This window comes from Pan troglodytes, chromosome 15 (assembly GCF_028858775.2).
Source record: "Pan troglodytes isolate AG18354 chromosome 15, NHGRI_mPanTro3-v2.0_pri, whole genome shotgun sequence".
In the NCBI taxonomy this organism is placed as follows: domain Eukaryota; kingdom Metazoa; phylum Chordata; class Mammalia; order Primates; family Hominidae; genus Pan; species Pan troglodytes.
The window spans coordinates 13,534,510-13,560,375 of record NC_072413.2 but is presented as its reverse complement, the minus strand read 5'-3'; the positions used below and the strand labels follow the sequence as shown (position 1 = coordinate 13,560,375).

Genomic DNA, 25,866 nt, shown 5'->3' with positions numbered 1-25,866 from the left:
ATTGTTTCAAATATCTGCACTGATCACCCAGATGATGTACCTCTTTTCTAGGCTCTCTCTACAGGGTTTTTTGTGACATATCATTGCACTGATCACCTAGGTTATGTAAGCCTTGTATGGACTTTGCATACAGAAGGCTTTGTGACATATCTAGGCACTGATTTCTGAGGTGATGCAACTCTGGTCTAGGCACTGCCTACATGGGACATGGGTACATCTCCCTGCACTGATCACCCAGGTGATGGACACTTGTCTTAGATCTGCCTACATGGTCATTGTGACACATCTATGAACTGATCAACCAAGTGATGAAACTCTTGTCTGGGCTCTCCTTACAGGGGCTTTGTGACACATTTCTACACCAATCACCCTGGGATGGGAATTCTTGTCTACGCTCTGCCGACAGGAGGCTTTACAACTTACCCCTGCACTGATCACTAGGTGATGTAACACTTTTCTAGGCTCTGTCTACCCGGGAATTTTCACATATCTGTACACTGATCACCTAAGTGATGTAACCCTTGTCTAGGTTCAGCCTACTGGGAATTTCTGACATACCTATGCACTGATCACCGAGGTGATGTAAATCATTTCCAGCCTTTATGTATAGGGGACATTGTGATATATCTCTGCACTGATCACCCAAATGAGGCAAATCTTCTCTAGGCTCTGCAGGGAGGGGGCATTGTGACATATTTCTGAACTGATCATCCAGGAGATGTAACTATTCTCCAGGCTATGACTAAAGAGAGTCTGAAGGAGTTGGGAGAGCCTCAGCCAGAATTTCACGGATGGACAAGGGCACAGAGAGGCCAGCAGGCTCCCTTGCACGTCAGCCTTGGTGCTCAATGACAGCAGGTCTAGCCAGGAGGCCGGTAAAGAGAGGTAGAGGTCTGCGTTCCGCCACCGGGCGCTCCATGGTGGCAGCTGGGAGGCTGCAGGGGCACGGGCGGGCTGGCGACGGTGGCGTGGAGGCGTAGAGGAGGCGAACCGCCAGAGGGGTGTCAGGTCTGTACGCTGCATGGCCCCGGTGTTTTGCAGGACGTGGGTCTCCACCCAGCCAAGGGGAGGACGCATTTTATGGGGGTGGGTGTTAGGGTTGGGGAGGGGGTTGTCAAGCGTGGGTGGGGTGATGGAAAGGCCTGAGAGCTCTGCCCGGCCTCCTCCCACAGCCCAGGCGTCTGCCCGCAAACACGCATGTGCGCAGTAGTCAGCCCACCTGCTGGTACCTGGGCCGGATCTGGGATCTCCGGGATGCCCAGGAAAGAATGGCTGTTCTCTGCTGTGTTGAGTCTCTCACCGGGCCTACACCTAGAAGGCAGGAATCCCAGGCCATTCTTCCTGGTGGAGGGGGTGGGGGGAAGACACACCCCTCCATAGCAAGCCAGGTGTTCCCCACAAAATAGAGGCCACTGCCCTGCCCCGACCTGACCCGGTCCCAACCCCTTGTCCTAAAGCTCCTCCAGCAGAGCCCGGTATTCTTCCTCGCTGAGGGGTGCTTCCAGTGAGGTGGCCTCTTCCAAGGCCTCCACCTCCCCCGGGGCCTCTGTTTCTAGGAAAGGTTGCGCCTGCTGCAGAAACTCCGGGCTCGCCAGGAGGTCATCCAGCAGCAGGCCAGAGGGGAGTGCAGAGGAGCACCCCGGCTCCTGGAGCCCCTGGGAGGGAGCCGGGATGCCTTGCATCTGCCCCTGCCCTGGGGAGGCCTCTGGGGGCGCGGTTTGTCGAGGTGGAGCTGCCCTGGCTTGGGGTTCCCACGCCGCCCCGGCGACCTGGGGACCTCGGCCCCAGCCCCACCACGGACTCCCCTGGTATGCAGGTGGCGGAAGCACACCTTTGCCCTCTGGCTCCACTTGAGCAGGCCCTAGCTATCCCACCGCGCAAGGGCCTGGCAGGCCGTCACGCTGCGGTTCCCGGTTCTCCCGGCTTTTGCCCTGGTGCGGAGGCCACCGAGGAGCCTGAGGGTGGGAGAGCGCCCTTTCCGGAGGAGCCGGGCAGCTTAGGCAAAATCCCCACGTGCCAGGGCAGGTTGGGAGATCCCCTCTGCCGGTGCGGCCTGGCTGGGCTGGAGCATGGGGACGGCCCTCGCTCCCTGGCTCACAAAAGCCCCCTGTGGGAGAGCCCCAGGCGCACAGGGCACGTGGGGTGTGGGAAGCCCCGTTCCCCATGCGCCGGTGTAGGCGAAGGAGACCCACGAGGGAGGAGGGTGACAGCCGCCTGGATCCACGTTGTACCGGCCGCCTGCCTGCGCGGGTGCCCTGTCAGCTTGTCCCGGGTGCCTGGCCCATCGATTCTGAATCCAGATCTGAATCCTGGACTCCGGGAGGCCCATCTATCTGGCCAGCTCTTCCCTGGCGGCAATGCCTGGAAAGCAATCCTTCTCAAAGTCTTGGAGGGGAAGGGCGGTCTGTGATCCGGTGATGGTGGTCCGCTTTCGCCTGCCTTCTTTCAGGCCGCGTCTCCTGGGCAAGGGCCGAGATTTCCGCCGGTGCTGCCGCAGCTGGTGTGACCTCTCATTCTGAAACCAAATCTGGACCCTGGGCTCCGGAATGCCGATGCCCAGGGCCAGCCGTTATCTGGTGGCGATGCCCGGATACGAGTTCCGCTTAAAGCAGGCTCGCAGGGCCTCGCTTTGGCTTGGGGTCCAAACGAGTCTCCTTCGCTGTCCCCGTCCCCGGGCTTCCGCGGGGAATGTGCCATCGAAGGCGTCGGGAGGGCCATCGCGGGGAGCCCCGGCCGGAATTTCACGGACGGACATGGGCAGAGAGAGGCCGGCGGGTTCCCATGCACCTCAGCCGGCTTGTAAACTGGGACAGGTGCAGCCAGGTGGCCTGCCCGGACAACCAGCCACCGGCTCTTGTAAAGGCCCGCCGTCAGGCAGGCTCCACCCCTTCATGAATGGCGGTGAGCCCTGGGACGGCCCGCCCACCCCGGAAGGGTCCCAGCGCGTGGAGTCCTGTGGCCGGGGGGTGGTGGTGTGTGGGGGGAGGGTGTGGTGATGGTGAGAGTGGGGCCGGAGACACGAAGAGAAAGGGGGTGAGGGGGAAGTGGTGAGGGGGCGCATTTCGGGGGCTGGCTCTCCGGACCTCTCCAGGAATTCCGCGGGAACTGGAAGCCACTCTCTGGGCTCCCACGCGTCTTCAGCAGGGAGAAACCGGCCTGGGAGGGTGGTTGGGAGTGTGGAACTGGACCTCCGTGGGAGTCTTGAATTTTCCAGACCCTCTCTCCGTGAAGGAGGCAGTGCCTGTGGGTGCTGTCATTGCCGGGACAGTCTCACACACGCAGGTGTGTGGCTCTCTTTCATTTCCACGTAGGAGACCAGAGTGAGACCCCAGAGAGAAGATGCCTCCCCGGAGTGATGGCCTGACAATGGATTCCCGAGTGTGGCAACATGGGGAGTGTGCAGTGTGGCCAGCTTGGAAACTGGCAAGGAGAGCGAAGGCACCATGCCAGTCTTCCACTCTTCCGTGCATGTTTCCGTGTGCCCGCTGATCTCCGGGAACAAACAGTCAGCATGACACATCTCTGAACTTATCAACAAAGTGATGTAACTCTTGTCTGGGCTCTGCCTACAGGGGCTTCGTGACATATCTCTGCACTGATCACTCAAGTGATGGGACTTTTTTCTAGGCTCTGCCTATGGGGGCATTGTGACATATCTCTACACTGATCACCCATGTGATGTAATACTTGTGTTGCATCTGTCTATGGGGGCATTGTGACATATTTCTGCACTGATCACCCAGGTGATGGGACCCTTGTCTAGGCTCTGTGTATGGGGGCTTTGTGACATATTTCTGCACTGATCACCCAGATGATGTAACGCTTGACTAGGCTCTGCCTATGGGGCACAGTGACATATCACTGCATTGATCACCGAGGTGATGTAACTCTTGTCCAGGCTCTGTCTATAGGGGGCCTTGTGACATCTCTCTGCACTGATCATCTAGGTGATGTAACTCTTGCTTTCGCTCTGCTTGCAGGGGCATTGTGAAATATCTCTGCACTGAGCACCCAGGTGATGGGACTCTTCTCTATACTCTGCCTAGAGAGGGAGTTGTGACATATTTCTGCACTGATCACCCAGGTGATGGAAGTCTTGTCTAGGCTCTGTCTATGGGGCCATTGTGTCAAATATCTGCACTGATCACTCAGGTGATGTAACTCTCTTCTAGGCTCTGTCTACAGGGATTTTTGTGACATATCACTGCACTGATCACCTATGTGATGTAATCCTTGTATGGGCTTTGCCTACATAAGGCTTTTTGACATATCTATGTACTGATCTCTGAGGTTCTGCAACTCTTGTCTAGGCACTGCCTACAGGGGACATTGGTACATGTCTCTGCACTGATCACCCAGGTGATGGCCTCTTGTCTAAGATCTGCCTACATGGACATTGTGACACATCTCTGAACTGATCAACCAAGTGATGAATCTCTTGTCTAGGCTCTGCCTACAGGGGCTTTGTGACACATCACTCCACTGATCACCCAGCGGAGGGAACTATTTTCTACGCTCTGCCTACAGGAGGCTTTATGACTTATACCTGCACTGATTACCTAGGTGATGTAACACTTGTCTAGGCTCTGCCTACACGGGAATTCTCACATATCTCTGCACTGATCACCCGGGTGATGGATCTCTTCTCTAGGTTCAGCCTACAGGAGCGTTTTGACATATTTCTGCACTGATCACCCGGCTGATGTATCTCCTGTCTAGGTTCAGCCTACAGGAGCGTTTTGACATATCTCTGCACTGATCACCCAGGTGATGTAACCTTTGTCTGAGCTCTGCCTACGGGGGCATTGTGACAGATCTCTCCACTGCTCACCCAGGTGATGTAACAATTGTCTGGGCTTTTCCTAAAGGGGTCTTTGTGATATACATTTCCAGTGATCAAACAGGTGATGTAACCCTTGTCAAAGTTCTGCTTACGGGGGCTTTGTGACATATCTCTGCACTGATCACTCCAGGGAGGAAACACTTGTCTACACTCTGCCTGCAGGAGGCTTTACGGCTTATCCCTGCACGGATCACTAGGTGATGTAAGACTTGTGTAGGCTCTGTCTACACGGGAATTTTCACATATCTCTACACTGGTCACCTAAGTGATGTAACCCTTGTCTAGGTTCCGCCTACTGGGGATTTCTGACATACCTATGCACTGATCACCGAGGTGATGTAAATCATTTCCAGGCTTTTTGTACAGGGGGCATTGTGATATATCTCTGCACTGATCACCCAAATGAGGCAAATCTTCTATAGGCTCCGCAGGGAGGGGGATTTGTGACATATTTCTGAACTGATCATCCAGGAGATGTAACTATTCCCCAGGCTTTGACTAAAGAGGGTCGGATGGTGTTGGGAGAGCCTCAGCCGGAATTTCACGGATGGCAAAGGGCACAGAGAGGCCACCGGTCTCCCTTGCACTTCAGCCGGGGTGCGCAATGAGCGCAGGTCTAGCCAGGAGGCTGGCAAAGAGAGCTAGAGGTCTGCTTTCCGCCGCCAGGTGCTCCATGGTGGCAGCTGGGAGGGTGCAGGAACACGGGTGGGCCAGTGACGGTGGCGTGGAGTCGCAGAAGAGGCGAGCCGCCGGAGGTGTGTCAGGCCTGGACGCTGAATGTTCCCAGCATTTCGAGGGACAGGGGTCTCCACCCAACACAGGGGAGGACGCATTTTCTGGGGCTGGGGTGTGGGGTTGGGGATGGGGTGGTCAGGCGGCGGTGGGTTGGTGTAAAGGCGTGAGAGCTCTGCCCGTGCTGCTACCTCAGCACAGGCAGCTGCCTGCAAACCGGCACACGTGCACTGGGCGGCCCACCAGCTGGTACCTGGGCCGGCTCTGGGATCCCCAGGATGCCCAGGAAAGAATGACTGTTCTCCGATGTGTGTAGTCTCTCACCGGGCCGAGACCTAGAAGGCAGGAATCCCAGGCCGGTCAGCCCGGTGGAGGGGGCAGGGCAAAGACACGCCCCTCCATAGCCAGTCAGTTGTTCCCCGCGTAAGAGAGGCCACCGCCCTGCCCCGAACCGACCCCGTCCCAGCCCTGCGTCCTAAAGCTCCTCCAGCCGAGCCCGGTATTCTTCCTCGCTGAGGGCTGCTTCCAGCGAGGTGGCCTCTTCCAAGGCCTCCAGCTCCCCCGGGGCCTCTGCTTCTAGGAAAGGTTGCGCCTGCTGCAGAAACTCCGAGCTCGCCAGAAGCTCATCCAGCAGCAGGCCGGAGGGGAGTGCAGACGAGCTCCCTGGCTCCTAAATTGCCTGGGAGGGTGCCGGGATGCCTTGCATCTGCCCCTGCCACGCAGAGGCCTCCGGGTGCGTGGGCTGGTGAGGTGGAGCTGCCCCGGCTTGGGGTTCCCACGCTGCCCCGGCGACCTAGGTTCCCCGGTCCCAGCCAAACCACAGAATCCCCAGGTACATGGGTTGCGCAAGCACACCTTGGCCATGTGGCCCCACTTGAGCGGGCCCAGGCTGTCCAACTGCGCAAGGGCCTGCAGGCCGTCAAGCTGCTGGTCCTGGTCCTCCCGGCTTTTGCCCCGGTGCGGAGGCCAACGAGGAGCCTGAGGGTGGGAGAGCACCCCTTCCGGGGTAGCCGGGGCTGTGTAGGCAAAATCCCCGCGTGCCGGGGTAGTTTGGGAGATCCCCTCTGATGGCACGGCCTGGCTGTGCTGGAGCACCGGGACGGCCCTAGCTCCCTGGATCACGAAAGACCCCTCCAGAAGAGCCCCAGGCACGCAGGGTACATGGGGTGTGGGAAGCCCCGTTCCCCACGCGCCGGTATGGGCGAAGGCGACCCAAGAGGGAGCAGGGTGAAACCCGCTGGGGGCCACATTGCACCGGTCGTCTGCCTGCACGGGAGCCCTGCCAGCCTGTCCCGGGAGCCTGGCCCTTCGATTCTGAAACCAGATCTGAATCCTGGACTCCGGGAGGCCCATCTCTCTGGCCAGATCTTCCCTGGCGGGGATGCCTGGAAAGCGATCCTTCTGAAAGGCTCGGAGTAGCAGGGCAGTCTGGGATCCGGTGACTGCGGTCCGCTTTAGCCTGCCTTCTTGCAGGCGGCGTCTCCCGCGCCAGGGCCGAGATTCCCGCCGGTGCTGCCTCAGCTGCCGTGACCTCTCATTCTGAAACCAAATCTGGACCCTGGGCTCCGGAATGCTGATGGCCGGGGTCAGCCATTCTCTGGTGTCTATGCCTGGGTACGGGTTCCACTCAAAGCAGGCTCGCATGTCTGCGCTTTGGCTCAGGGTCCAAACGAGTCTCATTCACTGTCACTGTCCCCAGGCTTCCGCAGGGAGGGTGCGGTCCGAAGGTGTCGGGAGGGCCATCGCAGGGAGAACCGGCCGGAATTTCACGGACGGACATGGGCAGAGAGAGGCGGGCGGGCTCCTGTGCACCTCACCCAGCCTGTGCACTGCGGCAGGTGCAGCCAGGAGGGCTGCCCGGACAGCCAGCCCGCGGCTCTTATAAAGACCCGCAGGCAGGGAGGCTCCACCTCTTCATGAATGGTGGTGACCCCTGGGACAGCGCGCCCCACTCGGGAAGGGTGCCAGGGCATCGAGGCCTGCGGTCGTGGGGTGGTGGGTTGTGGGGGTGACTTGGTGATGGTGGTGGTAGGGCCGGAGAGATGAAGAGGAAGGGGGCAAGGGGGAAGGGGTGAGGGGGGTGCGTTTCTGGGGCTGGCTCTCCGGACCTCTCCAGGAATCCCGCGGGAACTGGAAGCCCCTCTCTGGGCTCCCACGCATCTTCAGCAGGGAGAAACCAGCCTGGGACGGTGGAGGGGGGTGTCGAACCGAACCTCCTTGGGAATCTTGAGTGTTCCAGGCCCTCTCTCCGTGAAGGAGGCAGTGCCTGTGGGTGTCGCCATTGCCGGCTCAGTCTCACACACGCAGACGTGTGGCTCTCGTTCATTTCCACATAGGAGACCAGAGCGAGACCCCAGAGAAATGATGCCGCCCCGGCGTGATGTCCTGACGATGGATTCCCGTGTGCGGCAACATGGGGAGTCTGCAGTGTGGCCGATTTGGAAACCGGCAAGGAGAGCAAAGGCACCATGCTGGTCTTCCCCTATTCCCTGCATGTTTCCGGGTGCCCACAGAGCTCCGGGAGCAAACAGTCAGCATGACACATCTCTGAACTGATCAACAAAGTGATGAAATTTTGTCTAGGCTCTGCCAACAGGGGCTTTGTGACATATCTCTACACTGATCACCCAGGTGATGTAACTCTTGTGTTGGATCTGCCTATGGGGGCATTGTGACATATTTGTGCACTGATAACCCAGGTGACGGGACTCTTGTCTAGGCTCTGTGTATGGGGGCTTTGTGACATATCTCTGCACTGATCACCCAGGTGATGCAACTCTTGTCTACCATCTGCCTATAGGGGACATGGTGATATATCTCTGCACTGATCACCCAGGGGATGGAACTCTTCTCTATGCTCTGCCTACAGCGGGCATTGTGACATATCTCCGTACTGATCACCCAGGTGATGTAACTCTTTTCTAGTCTCACCCTACAGAGGGAGTTGTGACATCACTCTGCACGGATCACCCGGGTTATGTAACTCTTGTCTAGACTCTGCCTACGGGGGCATTGTGACTTATCTCTGCACTGATCACCCAGGAGGTGTGACTCTTGTCTATGCTCTGCCTAGAGGGACATTGGGACATATATCTGCACTGATCGCTGAGGTGATGTAAAACTTGTCTAGGCTTTACCTACAGTGGGATTTACGACATATCTCTGCACTGATCACCCAGGTGATGTAACTCTTGTCTAGGCTCTGCCTACAGGGGCATTTTAACATATCACTCCACTGACAACAGAGATGATGTAACTCTTGTATAGGCATTGACGACAGGGGGCATTGAGACATATCTGTGCACTGATCACCGCGGTGATGCAACTATTGTCTGGGATCTGCTTACAGGGGGCATTGTGACATCTCTCTGCCCTGATAACCCAGGTGATGTAACTCTTGTCTAGCCTCTGCCTACTGGAGTCATTGTGACATATCTCCGCACTGATCACCCAGGTTATGTCACTTTTGTCAAGGATATGGCTACAGGGACATTATGACATGTCACTCCACTGATCACACAGCTGATGAAACACTTGTCTAGGCTCTGGCTACAGGGGGCTTGTGACACATCTCTGCACTGATCACCCAGGTGATATAACCCTTGTCTAGGCTCTGCCAAAAGGGGGCATTGTGACATAACTCTACTCATCACCCAGGTAATGGGACTCTTGCCTAGGCTCTGCCTACAGTGGCATTGTGACATATATCTGCAGTGATCATACAGGTGATGTAACTCCTGTCTAGGCTCTGCCTACAGGGGCTTTGTGACATATCTCTGCACTGATCACCCAGGTGATGTAACTCTTTTTTAGGCTCCACCTACAGGGAGTATTGTGACGTATCTCTGCAATGATCACCCAGGTGATGTAATATTTACCTAGCTCCGCCAACAGGGGCGTTTTGACATAGCTCTGCACAGATCACCTAGGTTATGTAACTCTTGTCCACTCTCTGCCTACAGGGGGCATTGTGAAATATCTCTGCACTGAGCACCCAGGTGATGGGACTCTTCTCTATACTCTGCCTAGAGGGGGATTTCTGACATATCTCTGCAATGATCTCCCAGGTGATGGAAGTCTTGTCTAGGCTCTGTCTATGGGGGCATTGTGTCAAATATCTGCACTGATCACCCAGGTGATGTAACTCTTTTCTAGGCTGTGTCTACCGGGATTTTTGTGACATATCACTGCACTGATCACCTAGGTGATGTAAGCCTTGTATGGGCTTTGCCTACAGAAGGCTTTGTGACATATCTATGCACTGATATCTGAGGTGGTGCAACTCTTGTCTAGGCACTGCCTACAGGGGACATTGGTACATATCTCTGCACTGATCACCCAGGTGATGGACTCTTGTCTTAGATCGGTCTGCATAGACATTGTGACACATCTCTGAACTGATCAACCAAGTGATGAAACTCTTGTCTAGGCTCTGTCTACAGGGGATTTGTGACACATCTCTGCATTGATCACCCTGGGGAGGGAACTCTTGTCTATGCTCTGCCTACAGGAGGCTTCATGACTTATACCTGCACTGATAACCTAGGTGATGTAACACTTGTCTAGGCTCTGCCTACACAGGAATTCTCACATATCTCTGCACTGATCACCCGGGTGATGTAACTCCTGTCTAGGTTCAGCCTACAGGAGCGTTTTGACTTATCTCTGCACTGATCACCCAGGTGATGTAACCCTTGTCTAAGCTCTGCCTACAGGGGCATTGTGACAGATCTCTCCACTGCTCACCCAGGTGATGTAACAATTGTCTGGGCTTTGCCTTCAGGGGGCTTTCTGATATACATTTCCAGTGATCAAACAGGTGATGTAACCCTTCTCAATGTTCTGCTGACTGGGGCTTTGTGACATATCTCTGCACTGATCTCCCCAGGGAGGAAACACTTGTCTACACTCTGCCTACAGGAGGCTTTACGACTTAGCCCTGCATTGATCCCTAGGTGATGTAACACGTGTCTAGCCTCTGTCTGCACGGGAATTTTCACATATCTCTACACTGATCACCTAAGTGATGTAACCCTTTTCTTTGTTCAGCCTACTGGTGATTTCTCACATACCTATGCACTGATCACTGAGGTGATGTAAATCATTTCCAGGCTTTTTGTACAGGGGACATTGTGATTTATCTCTGCACTGATCACCCAAATGATGCAAATCTTCTCTAGGTTCCGCAGGGAGGGGGCATTGTGACATATTTCTGAACTGATCATTGAGGAGATGTAACTATTCTCCAGGCTTTGACTAAAGAGCGTCGGAAGGTGTTGGGAGAGCCTCAGCCGGAATTTCACTAATGGACAAGGGCACAGAGAGGCCAGCGGGCTCCGTTGCACGTCAGCGGGGGTGTGCAATGAGCACAGGTCTAGCAAGGTGGCCGGCAAAGAGAGCTAGAGGTCTGTGTTCCTCCGCCAGGCGCTCTATGGTGGCAGCTGGGAAGCTGCAGGGGCAAGAGCGGACCAGCGACGGTGGCGCGGAGACGCAGAGGAGGCGAGCCGCCGAAAGGTTGTCAGACCTGGACTCTGCGTGGGCCCGGTGTTTCGCAGGACGGGGGTCTCCAACCAGCCCAGGGGAGGATGCATTTTGCGGGGGTGGGGTGTGGGGGTGTGAGGGGGTCTTCAGGCGGGGGTGGGGTGGTGGAAAGGCATAATAGCTCTGCCTGGGCTGCTCCCACAGCCCAGGCGGCTGCGTGCAAACAGAAGTGTCCACACTATGCGGGCCACCTGCTGTTACCTGGGCCTGCTATGCAATACCCGGGATGCCCAGGAAAGAATGGCAGTTCTCCGCTGTGTGGAGTCTCTCACCGAGCCTAGACCTAGAAGGCAGGAATCCCAGGCCGTTCAGCCCGGTGGAGAGGGCGGGGGGAAGACACACCCCTCCATAGCCAGCCAGGTGTTCCCCGCGAAAGAGAGGCCACCGCCCTGCGCCGACCCGACCCCATCCCAACACTGGGTCCTAAAGCTCCTCCAGCAGATCCCGGTAGTCTTCCTCACTGAGGGGTGCTTCCAGCGAGGCGGCCTCTTCCAAGGCCTCCAGCTCCCCTGGGGCCTCCCTTTCTAGGAAAGGTTGCACCTGCTACAGAAACTCCAGGCTTGCCAATAGCTCATCCAGCAGCAGGCCGGAGGGGAGTGCAGACGAGCGCCCGGCTCCTGGAGCGCCTGAGAGGGCGCGGGGATGCATTGCATCTGCCCCTGCCTCTCGGACGCCTCCAGGGGCGCTGGCTGGCTAGGTGGATATGCCCCGGCTTGGGGTTCCCACGCCGTCATGGCGACCTGGGGACCCCGGCCCCAGCCACACCACGGACTCCCCTGGGACGCGGGTGACGCAAGCACACCTTGGCCCTGGGGCCCGGCTTGAGCAGGCTCAGGCTGTCCCACCGTGCAAGGGCCTGGCAGGTCGTCGCGCTGTGTGTCCCGGTTCTCCTGGCTTTTGCCGGGGTGCAGAGGCCACCGAGGGGACTGAGGGTGGGAGAGTGCCCATTCCGGAGGAGTCGGGGTGGCATAGTCAAAATCCCCGCCTGCCGGGGCAGGTTGGGAGATCCCGTCTGCTGGCGCGACCTGGCTGGGCTGGAGCACAGGGAAGGCCCTCGCTCCCTGGCTCAAGAAAGCCCCCTGTTGTAGAGCCCCAGGCGCACAGGGCACGTGTGGTGCGGGAAGCCCCATTCCCCACGCGCCGGTGTGGGTGAAGGCGACCCCCGAGGGAGCAGGGTGACACGTGCCCGGGGCGGTGTTGCACAGGCCGCCTGCCTGCTCGGGCGCCCTGCCAGTCTGTCCCGGGTGCCTGGCCCTTCGATTCTGAAACTAGTTCTGAATCCTGGACTCCGGGAGGCCCGTCTCTCTCACCAGCTCTTCCCTGGCGGCGATGCCTGTAAAGTGATCCTTCTCAACGGCTCAGAGGAGAAGAGTGGTCTGGGATCCGGAGACGGCGGTCCGCTTTCACCTGCCTTCTTGCAGGCCGTGTCTCCCGGGCCAGGGCGGAGATTCCCGCCGGTGCTTCCTCAGCTTGTGTGCCCTCTCATTCTGAAACCGAATCTGGACCCTGGGCTCTGGAATGCCTTTGGCCTGGGTCAGCCGTTCTCTGGTGGTGATGGCCGGGTACGGGTTCCATTCAAAGCAGGCTCCCAGGACCTCGCTTGGCTCGGGGTCCAAGCGAGTCTCCTTCGCCGTCCCCATCCCTTGGCTTCTGCCGGGAGGGTGCCGTCCGAAGGTATCGGGAGGGCCATCGTGGAGAGCCCGGGCTGGAATTTCACGGACGGACATGGGCAGAGAGAGGTCAGCGGGCTCCCGTGCACCTCAGCCTGCCTGTTCACTGCGGCAGGTGCAGCCAGGAGGCCTGCCCGGACAGCCAGCCAGCGGCTCTTATAAAGGACCGCATACAGGCAGGCTCCACCACTTCATGAATGGCGGTGAGCCCTGGAACAGCCCGCCGAACCCTGGAAGGGTCCCAGGGGTCGAGGCCTGCGGCCGGGGGGTTTTGGGGTGGGGGGGAGGGCGTGGTGATGGCGGTGGTGGCAACGGAGGCAAGAAGAGGAAGGGGGCGAGGGGGAAGGGGTGAGGGGTCGCTTTTCCGGGGCTGGCTCTCGGGACCTCTCCAGGAATCCCGCGGGAAGTGGAAGCCGATCTGTGGTCTCCCATGCATCTTCAGCAGGGAGAAACTGGCCTGGGAGGGTGGAGGGGAGTGTGGAACTGTACTTCCATGGGAGTCTTGAGTGTTCCAGGCCCTCTCTCTGTGAAGGAGGCAGTGCCTGTGGGTGTCGCCGTTGCCGGGACAGTCTCACACACGCAGGCGTGTGGCTCTCGTTCATTTCCACGTAGGAGACCAGAGCGAGACCCCAGAGAGAAGATGCCTCCCAGGCGTGATGGCCTGACGATGGATTCCCGTGTTCGGCCACATGGGGAGTCTGCAGTGTGGACGGATTGGAAACTGGCAAGGAGAGCGAAGGCACCATGCTGGTCTTCCACCCTTCCATGCATGTTACTGGGTGCCCACAGAGCTCCGGGAGCAAACAGTCAGGATGACACATCTCTGAATTGATCAACAAAGTGATGTAAGACTTGTCCAGGCTCTGCCTACAGGGGCTTTGTGACATATCTCTGCACTGATCACCCAGGTGATGGGACCCTTGTCTAGGCTCTGTGTATGGGGGCTTTGTGACATATCTCTGCACTGATCACCCAGGTGATGTAACGCTTGACTAGGCTCTGCCTATGGGGCACAGAGACATATCACTGCATTGATCACAGAGGTGATATAACTCTTGTCCAGGCTCTGCCTATAGGGGGCCTTGTGACATATCTCTGCACTGATCATCTAGGTGATGTAACTCTTGCTTACGCTCTGCCTGCAGGGGCATTGCGAAATATCTCTGCGCTGATCACACAGGTGAAGGGAGTCTTTTCTAGGGTCTGCCTACTGGGGGCATTGTCACATAATTCTGCACTGATCACACAGGTGACGGACTCTTGTCTTGGATTTGCCTATGGTGGCATTGTGACATATCTCTGCACTGATCACCCAGGTGATGTAACTCTGGTCTAAGCTCTGCCTAAAGGGGCATTGTGACAGATCTCTGCACTGATCACTCAGGTGGTGTAACTATTATCTAGGCTCTGCTTAAAGGGGCCTTGTCACACATCTCTGCACTGATCACCAAGGTGATGTACCTCCTGTCTAGGCTCTGCTTACAGGGGGTATTGTGACATGTCTCTGCACTGATCACCTAAGTGACGTAACACTTGTGTAGGCTCTGCCTACAGGGGCATTTTGACATATCTCTGCACTGTTAACCGAGGTGATGTAACTCTTGTCTAGGTTGTGCCACCAGGGGGATTGAGACATATTTCTGCACTGATCCCGAGGTGATCCAACTCTTGCCTGGTCTCTGCCTACTGGGGACGTTGTGACATATCTCTGCACTGATCTCCCAGGTGCTGTAACTGTAGTCTAGGCTCTGGCTACACGACATTGTGACATATCACTGCACTGATCACCCAGGTAATATAACTCTTGTCTAGGCTCTGCCTGCAGGGGGCTTGTGACATATCTCTGCACTGATCACCCAGGTGATGTAACTATTCACTAGGCTCCACCTAGATGGGGTATTGTGACATATCTCTGCACTGATCTCCCAGGTGATGTAACTCTCGTCTAGGCTAAACCTACAGGTTGTATTGTGACATATCTCTACACAGATCACCTAGGTTATGTAACTTTTTCCACTCTCTGCCTACAGGAGACATTGTGAAATATCTCTGCACTGATCACCCAGGTGATGGGACTCTTCTCTATAGTCTTCCTAGAGGGCGATTTGTGACATATCTCTTGCCTGATCACCCAGGTGATGGAAGACTTGTCTAGGCTCTGTCTATGGGGCCATTGTGTCAAATATCTGCACTGACCACCCAGGCGATGTAACTCTTTTCTTGGCTCTATCTACAGGGATTTTTGTGACGTATCACAGCACTGATCACCCAGGTGATGTAAGCCTTGTATGGGCTTTGCCTACAGAAGGCTTTGTGACATATCTATGCACTGACTTCTGAGGTGATGCAACTCTTGTCTAGGCACTGCCTACAGGGGACATTGGTATATATCTTTGCACTGATCACCCAGGTGGACTCTTGTCTTAGATCTGCCATCATGGAAATTGTGACACATCTCTGAACAGATCAACCTAGTGATGAACTCTTGTCTAGGCTGTGCCTTCATGGGCTTTCTTACACATCTCTGCACTGATCACCGTGGGGAGCGAACTCTTGTATATGCTCTGCCTACAGGAGACTTTATGACTTATACCTGCACTGATAACCTAGGTGATGTAACACTTGTCTAGTCTCTGCCTACACGGGCATTCTCACATATCTCTGCACTGATCAACCAGGTGATGTAACTCCTGTCTAAGTTCAGCCTACAGGAACATTTTGACATATCTCTGCACGGATCACCCAGGTGATGTAACCCTTGTCTAAGCTCTGCCTACAGGGGCATTGTGACAGATCTCTCCACTGCTTGCCCAAGTGATGTAACAATTGTCTGGGCTTTGCCTACAGGGGGCTTTGTGATGTACATTTCCACTGATCAAACAGGTGATGTAACCCTTGTCAAGGTTCTGCTTACAGGGGCTTTGTGACATATCTCTGCACTGATCACCCCAGATAGGAAACACTTTTCTACACTCTGCCTACCGGAGGCTTTACGACTTATGCCTGCACTGATCAGTAGGTGATGTAACACTTGTCTAGGCTCTGTCTACACGGGAATTTTCACATATCTCTACACTGGTCACCTAAGTGATGTAACCCTTGTCTAGGTTCAGCCTACTGGGGATTTCTGACATACCTATGCACTGATCACCGAGGTGACATAAATCATTTCCAGGCTTTTTTACAAGGGACATTGTGAAATATCTCTGCACTGATTACCCAAATGATGGAAGTCTTCTCTAGGCTCCGCAGGGAGGGGCATTGTGACAGATTTCTGAACTTAACATCCAGGAGATGTAACTATTCTCCAGGCTTTGACTAAAGAGCGTCGGAAGGTGTTGGGAGAGACTCAGCTGGAATTTCACGGATGGACAAGGGCACAGAGAGGCCAGTGGGCTCCCTTGCACATCAGCCGGGGTGCACAATGAGCGCAGGTGTAGCCAGGAGGCTGGCAAAGAGAGCTAGAAGTCTGCGTTCCCACACCAGGCGCTCCATGGTGGCAGCTGGGAGGCTGCAGGGTTACGGGCAGGCTGGCAACGGTGGCGCGGAGGCGCAGAGGAGAGGAGCCGCCAGAAGGGTGTGAGGCCTGGACGCTGCGCGGGTGCAGTGTTTCGCGGAACGGGGGTCTCCACCCAGCCCAGGGGAGGACACATTTTCCGGGTGTCAGAGGTGGGTGTGGGGAGGGGTTGGTCAGGCTGGGGTGAAGTGGTGGAAAGGCATGAGAGCTCTGCCCGGGCTGCTCCCACAGCCCAGGTGGCTGCCCGCAAACCTGCGCGTACGCAGTAGGTGGCCCATCAGCTGGTACCTGGGCCTGTTATGGGATCCCCAGGATGCCCAGGAAAGAATGGCAATTCTCCGCTCTGTGGAGTCTTTCACTGGGCCTAGACCTAGAAGGCAGGAATCCCAGGCCTGTCAGCCCGGTGGAGGTGGTGGAGGGAAGACACGCCACTCCATAGCCAGCCAGGTGTTCCTCTTGAAAGAGAGGCCACCGCCCTGCCCCGACCCGACCCCGTCCCAACCCTGGGTCCTAAAGCTCCTCCAGCAGAGCCCGGTATTCTTCCTCGCTTAGGGGTGCTTCCAGCGAGGCGGCCTCTTCCAAGGCCTCCAGCTCCCTCGGGGCCTCCGTTTCTAGGAAAGGTTGCGTCTGCTGCAGAAACTCCGGGCTCGCCAGGAGCTCATCCAGCAGCAGGCCAGAGGGGAGTGCAGACGAGCGCCCCAGCTCCTGGAGAGCCTGGGAAGGCGCCGGGATGCCTCGAATCTGCACCTGCCATGGGGACGCTTCTGGGGGAGCGGGCTGGCGAGCTGCAGCTGCCCCGGCTTGGGGTTCCCACGCTGCCCTGGTGACCTGGGGACCCTGGCCTCAGCCCCACCACGGACTCCCCTGGGACGCAGGTGGCGCAAGCACTCCTTGGCCCTGTGGCCCCCCTAGAGCAGGCCCAGGCTGTCCCACAGCACAAGGGCCCGGCAGGCCGTCGCGCTGCGGGTCCTGGGCCTCCCGGCTTTTGCCCAGGTGCAGAGACCACCGAGGAGCCTGAGGGTGGGAGAGCATCCCTTCTGGAGGAGCCGGGGCGGCCTACGCAAAATCCCCGCGTGCCGGGGCAGGTTGGGAGATCTCTACACTGATCATTCAGGTGATGTAACTATTGTCTAGGCTCTGCTTAATGGGGCCTTGTCACATATCTCTGCGCTGATCACCCAGGTGATGTAACTCTTGTCTTGGCCGTGCCCACAGGGGGATTGAGACATATCTCTGCAGTGATACCGAGGTGATCCAACTCATGGCTGGTCTCTGCCTACTGGGGACCTTGTGACACATCTCTGCACTGATCTCCCAGGTGCTGTAACTTTAGTCTAGGCTCTGGATACACGGCATTGTGACATATCACTGCACTGATCTCCCAGGTGATATAACCCTTGTATAGGCTATGCCTAAAGGGGGCTTGTGACATATCCCTGCACTGATCACCCAGGTGATATAACTCTTCCCTAGGATCTGCCTACGGGGTGCTTTGTGACATATCCCTGAAATGATTACCCAATTGATATATAACTTGTCAAGGCTCTGCCTTCAGGGTCATTGCGATGTATCTCTGCACTGATCACCTAGCTCATGTAACCCTTGTCTAGGCTCTGCCTACAGTGGCATTGTGACATATCTCTGCACTGATCATACAAGTGATGCAACACTTGTCTAGGATCCGCCTAAAGGGACTTTGTGACATAACTCTGCACTGATCATCCAGGTGATGGGGCTTTTGTTTGTCTCTGCATAACGGGGCATTGTGACGTATTTCTTCACTGATCACCCAGGTGACAGACTCTTGTCTTGGATCTGCCTATGGGGGCATTGTGACATATGTCTGCACTGATCACCCAGGTGATATAACTGCTGTATAAGCTCTGCCTACAGGGGAATTGTGAGATCTCGCCACTGATCACCCAAGTGATGTAACTATTTTCTAGGCTTTGCCTACAGGGGGCTTTGTGACATACCTTTGCACTGATCACCCAGGTGATGTAACTCATCTAAGTTCTGCCTACAGGAGTTTTGTGACATATCTCTGCACTGATCACTTAGGTGATATAAAAATTTTATAAGCACTGCCTACAGGGAATTTTGACATATCTCTGCACTGATCACATAGGTGATGTAACTCCTTTCTAGGATCTGCCTACAGGGTGCTTTGTGACATAACCCAGCAATTATCACGCAGGTGATGTACCACTTGTCAAGGCTCTGCCTACAGGGACATTGCGATGTATCTCTGCACTGATCACCTAGGTCATGTATCTATTGTCTAGGCTCTGCCTACAGTGGCATTGTTACGTATCTCTGCACTGATCACGCAGGTGATTCAACTCTTTTCTAGGAACTTGCTACAGGGGGATTGTGAAATATCACTGCACTGATCAACTAGGTGGTGTAACTCTTGTCTAGGCTCTGCCTACAGGGGCGTTTTCACATATCCCTGAACTGATGACAATGGTGTTGTAACTCTTGCCTAGTCTTTGCCTACAGGGGATATTGTGACATATCTCTGCACTGATCACCCAGGTGATGCAATTCTTATCTATGCTCTGCCTACAGAGGACATTGAGACATATCTCTGCACTGATCACCCAAGTGGTGCAACTATTCTCTATGCACTGCCTACAGGGGGCATTGTGACATATCTCTGCACTGATCACCCAGGTGATGTAACTCTTGTCTAGGCTCTGCCTACAGGGGTATTTTAACATATCACTGCACTGATCACCGAGATGATGTAACTCTTGTATAGGCTTTGCTGACAGGGGGCATTGAGACATATCTCTGCACTGATCACCGAGGTGATGCAACTCTTGTCTGGGATCTGCTTACAGGGGGCATTGTGACATATCTCTGCCCTGATCACCCCGGTGATGTAACTCTTGTCTAGGCTCTGCCTACTGGAGACATTGTGACATATCTCCGCACTGATCACCCAGGTGATGTCACTTTTGTCAAGGATATGGCTACAGTGACATTGTGACATGTCACTGCACTGATCATACAGCTGATGTAACTCTTGTCTAGGCTCTGGCTACAGGGGACTTGTGACTCATCTCTGCACTGATCACCCAGGTGATGTTACCCTTGTCTTGGCTCCGCCAAAAGAGAGCATAGTGACATAACTCTGCACTGATCACCCAGTTGATGGGACTCTTTTCTAGGCTCTGCCTACAGGGGCTTTGTGACATATCTCTGCAGTGACCACGCAGGTGATGTAACGCTTGTCTATATCTGCCTACTGGCGGCATTATGGCATATTTCTGCACTGATCACCCAGGTGATGGACTCTTGTCTTGGATCTGCCTATGGGGGCATAGTGACATATCTCTGCACTGATCACTGATGTGATGTAACGCTTGCGTAAGCTGCGCCTAAAGGAGAATTGTGACAGATATCTCCACTGATCACCCAAGTGATGTAACAATTTTCTGGGATTTTTCTACAGGGGACTTTGTGATATATCTTTGCACTGATAACCCAGGAGATGTAACTCTTGTCTAGGCTCTGCCTACAGGGGCTTTGTGACTTATTTCTGCACTGATCACCCAGGTGATGTAACTCTTATGTAGTCTCTGCCTAAGGGGCTTTGTGACGTATTTCTGCACTGATCACCCAGGTGATGTCACTCTTGTCTAGGCTCCACCTACAGGGGGGATTGTGAAGTATCTCTACACAGATCACCTAGGTTATGTAACTCATGTCCACTCTGTACCTACAGGGGTCATTGTGAAATATCACTGCACTGATCACCCAGGTGATGGGACTCTTCTCTATCCTCTGCCTAGAGGGGGATTTGTGACATAACTCTGCACTGATCACTCAGGTGATGGAAGTCTTGTCTAGGCTCTGTCTACAGAGATTTGTGTGATATATCACTGCACTGATCACCTAAGTGATGTAAGCCTTGTATGGGATTTGGCTATAGAAGGCTTTATGACATATCCAGACGCTGACCTGTGAGGTGATGCAACTCTTGTCTAGGCACTGCCTACAGGGGACATTGGTACATATGTTGCACTGATCACCCAGATGATGGACTCTTGACTTGGATCTGCCTACATGTACATTGTGACACATCTCTGAACTGATCAAACAAGTGATGAATCTCTTGTCTAGGCTCTGCCTACAGGGGATTTGTGACACTTCTCTGCACTAATCACCCTGGGTAGGGAACTTTTATCTATGCTCTGCCTACAGGAGGCTTTATGACTTATACCTGCACTGATAACCTAGGTGATATAACACTTGTCTAGGCTTTGCCTACACGGGAATTCTCACATATCTCTGCACTGATCGCCCTTTGGTGTAACTGCTGTCTAGGTTCAGCCTACAGGAGCGTTTTGACATATCTCTGCACTGATCACCCAGGTGATGTAACCCTTGTCTAAGCTCTGCCTACAGGGGCATTGTGACAGATCACTCCACTGCTCACCCAGGGGCTGTAAAAATTGTCTGGGCTTTGCCTACTGGGGGCTTTGTGATATACATTTCCACTGATCAAACAGGTGATGGAACCCTTGTCAAGGTTCTGCTTTCAGTGGCTTTGTGACATGTCTCTGCACTGATCACCCCAGGGAGGAAACATTTGTCTACACTCTGCCTATAGGAGGCATTACGACTTATCTCTGCACTGATCACTAGGTGATGGAACACTTGTCTAGCCTCTGTCTACACGGGAATTTTCACATATCTCTCGACTGATCACCTAAGTGATGTAACCCTTGTCTAGGTTCAGCATACTGGGGATTTCTGACATACCTATGCACTGATCACCGAGGCGAGGTAAATCATTTCCAGGCTTTTTGTACAGGGGACATTGTGATATATCTCTGCACTGATCACCCAAATGATGCAAATCTTCTCTAGGCTCCGCAGGGAGGGGGCGTTGTGACATATTTCTGAACTGATCATCCAGGGGATGAAACTATTCTCCAGGCTTTGAATAAAGAGCGTTGGAAGGTGTTGGGAGAGCCTCAGCCAGAATTTCACGGATGGACAAGGGCACAGAGAGGCCAGCGGGCTCCCTTGCATGTGAGCCGTGGTGCTCAATGAGCGCAGGTCTAGCCAGGAGGCCGGTAAAGAGAGCTATAGTTCTGCATTCCACCGCCAGGAGCTCCATGGTGGCAGCTAGGAGGCTGCAGGGACACGTGCGGGCCGGCGACAGTGGCGCGGAGGCACAGAGGAGGCGAGCCGCTGGAGGGGTGTCAGGCCTGGGTGCTGCGCGGGCCGGGTGTTTTACAGGACAGGGGTCTCCACCCAGCACAGCTGAGGAGGCCTATTCAGGGGGTGGGGGGTGGGGTGGGGAGGGGATGGTCAGGCGGTGGTGGGGTTTTGGAAAGGTATGAGAGCTCTGCCTGGGCTCCTCCCACAGCCCAGGCAGCTGCCCGCAAACCCGCGCGAGCACAGTAGGTTGACCACCTGCTGGTACCTGCGCCGGCTCTGGGATCCCCGGGACGCCCAGGAACGAATGGCAGTTCTCCGCCATGTGGAGTCTCTCACTGGGCCTAGACCAAGAAGGCAGGAATCCCAGGCCCGTCAGCCCGGTGGAGGGGGCAGGGATAAGACACGATCTCCATAGCCAGCCATGTCTTCGCAATGAAAGAGAGGCCACCACCCTTCCCGTGCCCAACCCCGTCCCAACCCCGCGTCTTAAAGCTCCTCCAGCAGAGCCCGGTATTCTTCCTCACTGAGGGGTGCTTCCAGCGAGGCGGCCTCTTCCAAGGCCTCCAGCTCCCCCGGGGCCTCCGTTTCTAGGAAAGGTTGCGCCTGCTGCAGAAACTCCGGGCTCGCCAGGAGCCCATCCAGCACCCAGCTGGAGGCGTGTGCAGACGAGCGCACTGGCTCCTGGAGCACCTGGGGGGGCGCCGGAAGCCTTGGATCTGACCTTACCGCGTGGAGGCCTCAGGGGACGCAGGCAGGCGAGTTGGAGATGCCCCGGCTTGGGGTACCCACACCGTCCTGGTGACCTGGGGACCCCGGCCCCAGCCCCACCACAGACTCCCCTGGGATGCGGGTGGCGCAAGCACACCTTGACCCTGTGGCCCCGCTTGAGCGGGCCCAGGCTGTCCCACCGTGCATGGGCCCGGCAGGATGTCAGGCTGCGAGTCCGGGTCATCCCGGGTTTTGCCTGGGTGCGGAGGCCACCGAGGAGCCTGAGGGTGGGAGAGCGTCCCTTCCGCAGGAGACGGGGCTGCCTAGGGAAAATACCTGCTTGCCGGGGAAGGTTGGGATATCCCCTCTGCCGACGAGGCCTGGCTCTTCTTGAGCACGGTGACGGCCCACGCTCCCTGGCTCACAAAAGCCCCCTGTGGGAGAGCCCCAGGCGCACAGGGCACGTGGGGTGCGGGAAGCCCCGTTCCCCACTCTCCAGTGTGGGCGAAGTCAACCCATGAGGGAGCAGGGTGATACCCGACGGGGGCCGCGATGCACAGGCCGCCTACCTGCACTGGCGCCCTGCCAGCCTGTCCCGGGTGCCTGGCCCTTCGATTCTGAAACCAGATCTGAATCCTGTACTCTGGGAGGCCCGTCTCTCTGGCCAGCTCTTCCCTGGCAGCGATGCCTGGAAAGCGATCCTTCTCAAAGGCTCGGAGGAGCAGGGCAGTCTGGGATCTGGTGACGGTGGTCCGCTTTTGCCTGCCTTCTTGTGGGCCACATCTCCCAGGCCAGGGCCAAGATTCCCACCGGTGCTGTCTCAGCTGGCATGACCTCTCATTCTGAAACCAAATCTGGACCCTGGGCTCCAGAGTGCTGATGGCCTGGGTCAGCCGTTCTCTGGTGGCGATGCCCGGGTACGGGTTCCACTCAAAGCAGGCTCGCAGGGCCTAGCTTTGGCTCAGGGTCTAAACGAGTCTCTGTCGCCATCCCCATCCCCGGCCTTCTGCGGGGAGGGTGCCGTCCGAAGGTGTCAGGAGGGCCATCGCGGGGAGCCCCAGCCAGAATTTCTCACACGGACAGGGGCAGAGAGAGGCTGGCAGGCTCCGGTGCACCTCAGCCAGCCTGTGCACTGTGGCAGGTGCAGCCAGGAGGCCTGCAGAGACAGCCAGCCAGTGGCTCTTATAAAGGCCCTCAGGCAGGCAGGCTCCACCCCTTCATGAATGGCGGTAAGCCCTGGGACAGCACGCCCCACACCGAAGGGTCCCAGGGCGTCAAGGGGTGGTGGGGTGTGGGAAGAGGGCGTGGTGATGGCGGTGGTGGGGCCGGAGAGACGAAAAGGAAGGGGGCCAGGGGGAAGTGGTGAGGGGGGTGCGTTTTGGGGGCTGGCTTTCTGGACCTCTCTAGGAAATCCGCGGGAACTGGAATCCGCTCTCTGGGCTCCCACGCATCTTCAGCAGGGAGAAACCGGCCTGGGAAGTTGGAGGGGAGTGTGGAACTGAACCTCCGTGGGAGTCTGGAGTGTTCCAGGCCCTCTCTCCGTGAAGGAGGCAGTGCCTGTGGTTGTCGCTGTTGCCGAGACAGTCTCACACACGCAGGCCTGTGGCTCTCATTCATTTCCACGTAGGTAACCACGGTGAGACCCCAGAGATAAGATGCCTCCCCGGCGTGATGGCCTGACGATTGAAACCCATGTGCGGCAACATGGGGAGTCTGCAGTGTGGCTGGTTTGGAAACTGGCAAGGAGAGCGTTGGCACCATGCGGGTCTTCCACCCTTTCCTGCATGTTTCCGGGTGCCCGGAGAGTTCTGGGAGCAAAGAGTCAGCATGACACATCTCTGAACTGATCAACAAAGTGATGTAACTCTTGTCTACGATCTGCCTACAGGGTCTTTGTGACATATCTCTTCGCTGATCACCCAGGTGATGGGACTTTTGTATAGGCTCTGCCTATGGGGACATTGTGACATATCTCTACGCTGATCACCTAGGTGATGTAACTCTTGTGTTGGATCTGCCTATGGGGGCATTGTGACATATTTCTGCACTGATCACCCAGGAGATGTAACTCGTGTCTAGGCTTGGCCTACAGGGGCTTTGGGCCATATTTCTGCACTGATCACCCAGGTGATGTAACTCTTGTTTAGGCTCTGAATACAGGGGCTTTGCGACCTATTTCTGCACTGATCACCCAGGTGATGTAACATTTACCTAGGCTCTGCCTACAGGGGCGTTTTGACATAGCTCTGCACAGATCACCTAGGTTATGTAACTCTTGTCCACTCTCTGCCTACAGGGGGCATTGTAAAATATCCCTGCACTGATCACCCAGGTGATGGGACTCTTCTCTATACTCTGCCTAGAGGGGGATTTGTGAGATATCTCTGCACTGATCACCCAGGTGATGGAAGTCTTGTCAAGTCTCTGTCTATGTGGGCATTGTGTCAAATATCTGCACTGATCACCCAGGTGATGTAACTCTTGTCTAGGATCTGTCTACAGGGATTTGTGTGACATATCACTGCACTGATCACCTAGGTGATGTAATCCTTGTATGTGCTTTGCCTACAGAAGGCTTTGTGTCATATCTATGCACTGATCTCTGAGGTGATGCAACTCTTGTCTAGGAACAGCCTACAGGGGACATTGGTATATATCTCTGCACTGATCACCCAGATGATGGACTCTTGTCTTAGATCTGCCTACATGGACATTGTGACACATCTCTGAACTGATCAACCAAGTGATGAAACTCTTGTCTTGGCTCTGCCTACAGGGTCTTTGCGACACCTCTCTGCATTGATCACCCTGAGAGGGAACTCTTGTCTATGCTCTGCCTACAGGAGGCTTTATGACTTATACCTGCACTGATAACCTAGGTGATGTAACACTTGTCTAGGCTCTGCCTACACGGGAATTCTCACATATCTCTGCATTGATCGCCCAGGTGACAGACTCTTGTCTTGGATCTGCCTATGGTCGCATTGTGACACATCCCTGCACTGATGACCCAGGTGATGTAACCCTTGTCTAAGCTCTGCCAACATGGGCATTGTGACAGATCTCTCAACTGCTCACCCAGGTGATGTAATAATTGTCTGGGCTTTGCCTACAGGGGCCTTTGTGATATATACATTTCCACTGATCAAACAGGTGATGTAACACTTGTCAAGGTTCTGCCTACAGGGGCTTCGTGACATATCTCTGCACTGATCACCCCAGGGTGGAAACACTTGTCTACACTCTGTCTACTGGAGGCTTTATGTCTTATCCCTGCACTGATCACTAGGTGATGTAACACTTGTGTAGGCTCTGTCTACACGGGAATTTTCACATATCTCTACATTGATCACCTAAGTGATGTAACCCTTGTCTAGGTTCAGCCTACTGGGGATTTCTGAAATACCAATGCACTGATCACCGAGGTGATGTAAATCATTTCCAGGCTTTTTGTACAAGGGACATTATGATATATCTCTGCACTGATCACCCAAATGATGGAAATTTTCTATTGGCTCCGCAGGGAGGGGCATTGTGACATATTTCTGAAGTGATCATCCAGGAGATGTAACTACTCTCCAGGCTTTGAATAAAGAGTGTCTGAAGGTGTTGGGAGAGCCTTAGCCGGAATTTCACTGATGGACAAGGGCACAGAGAGGCCAGTGGTCTCCCTTGCA

At 55.5% G+C, this 25,866-nt stretch overlaps 1 pseudogene; it reads right to left on the bottom strand.

Moving 5' to 3' along the window:
- Positions 1-16,813: 16,813 nt before the first annotated feature.
- LOC107972853 (double homeobox protein 4-like protein 4) lies at positions 16,814-23,235 on the bottom strand (annotated as a pseudogene).
- Positions 23,236-25,866: the final 2,631 nt, after the last annotated feature.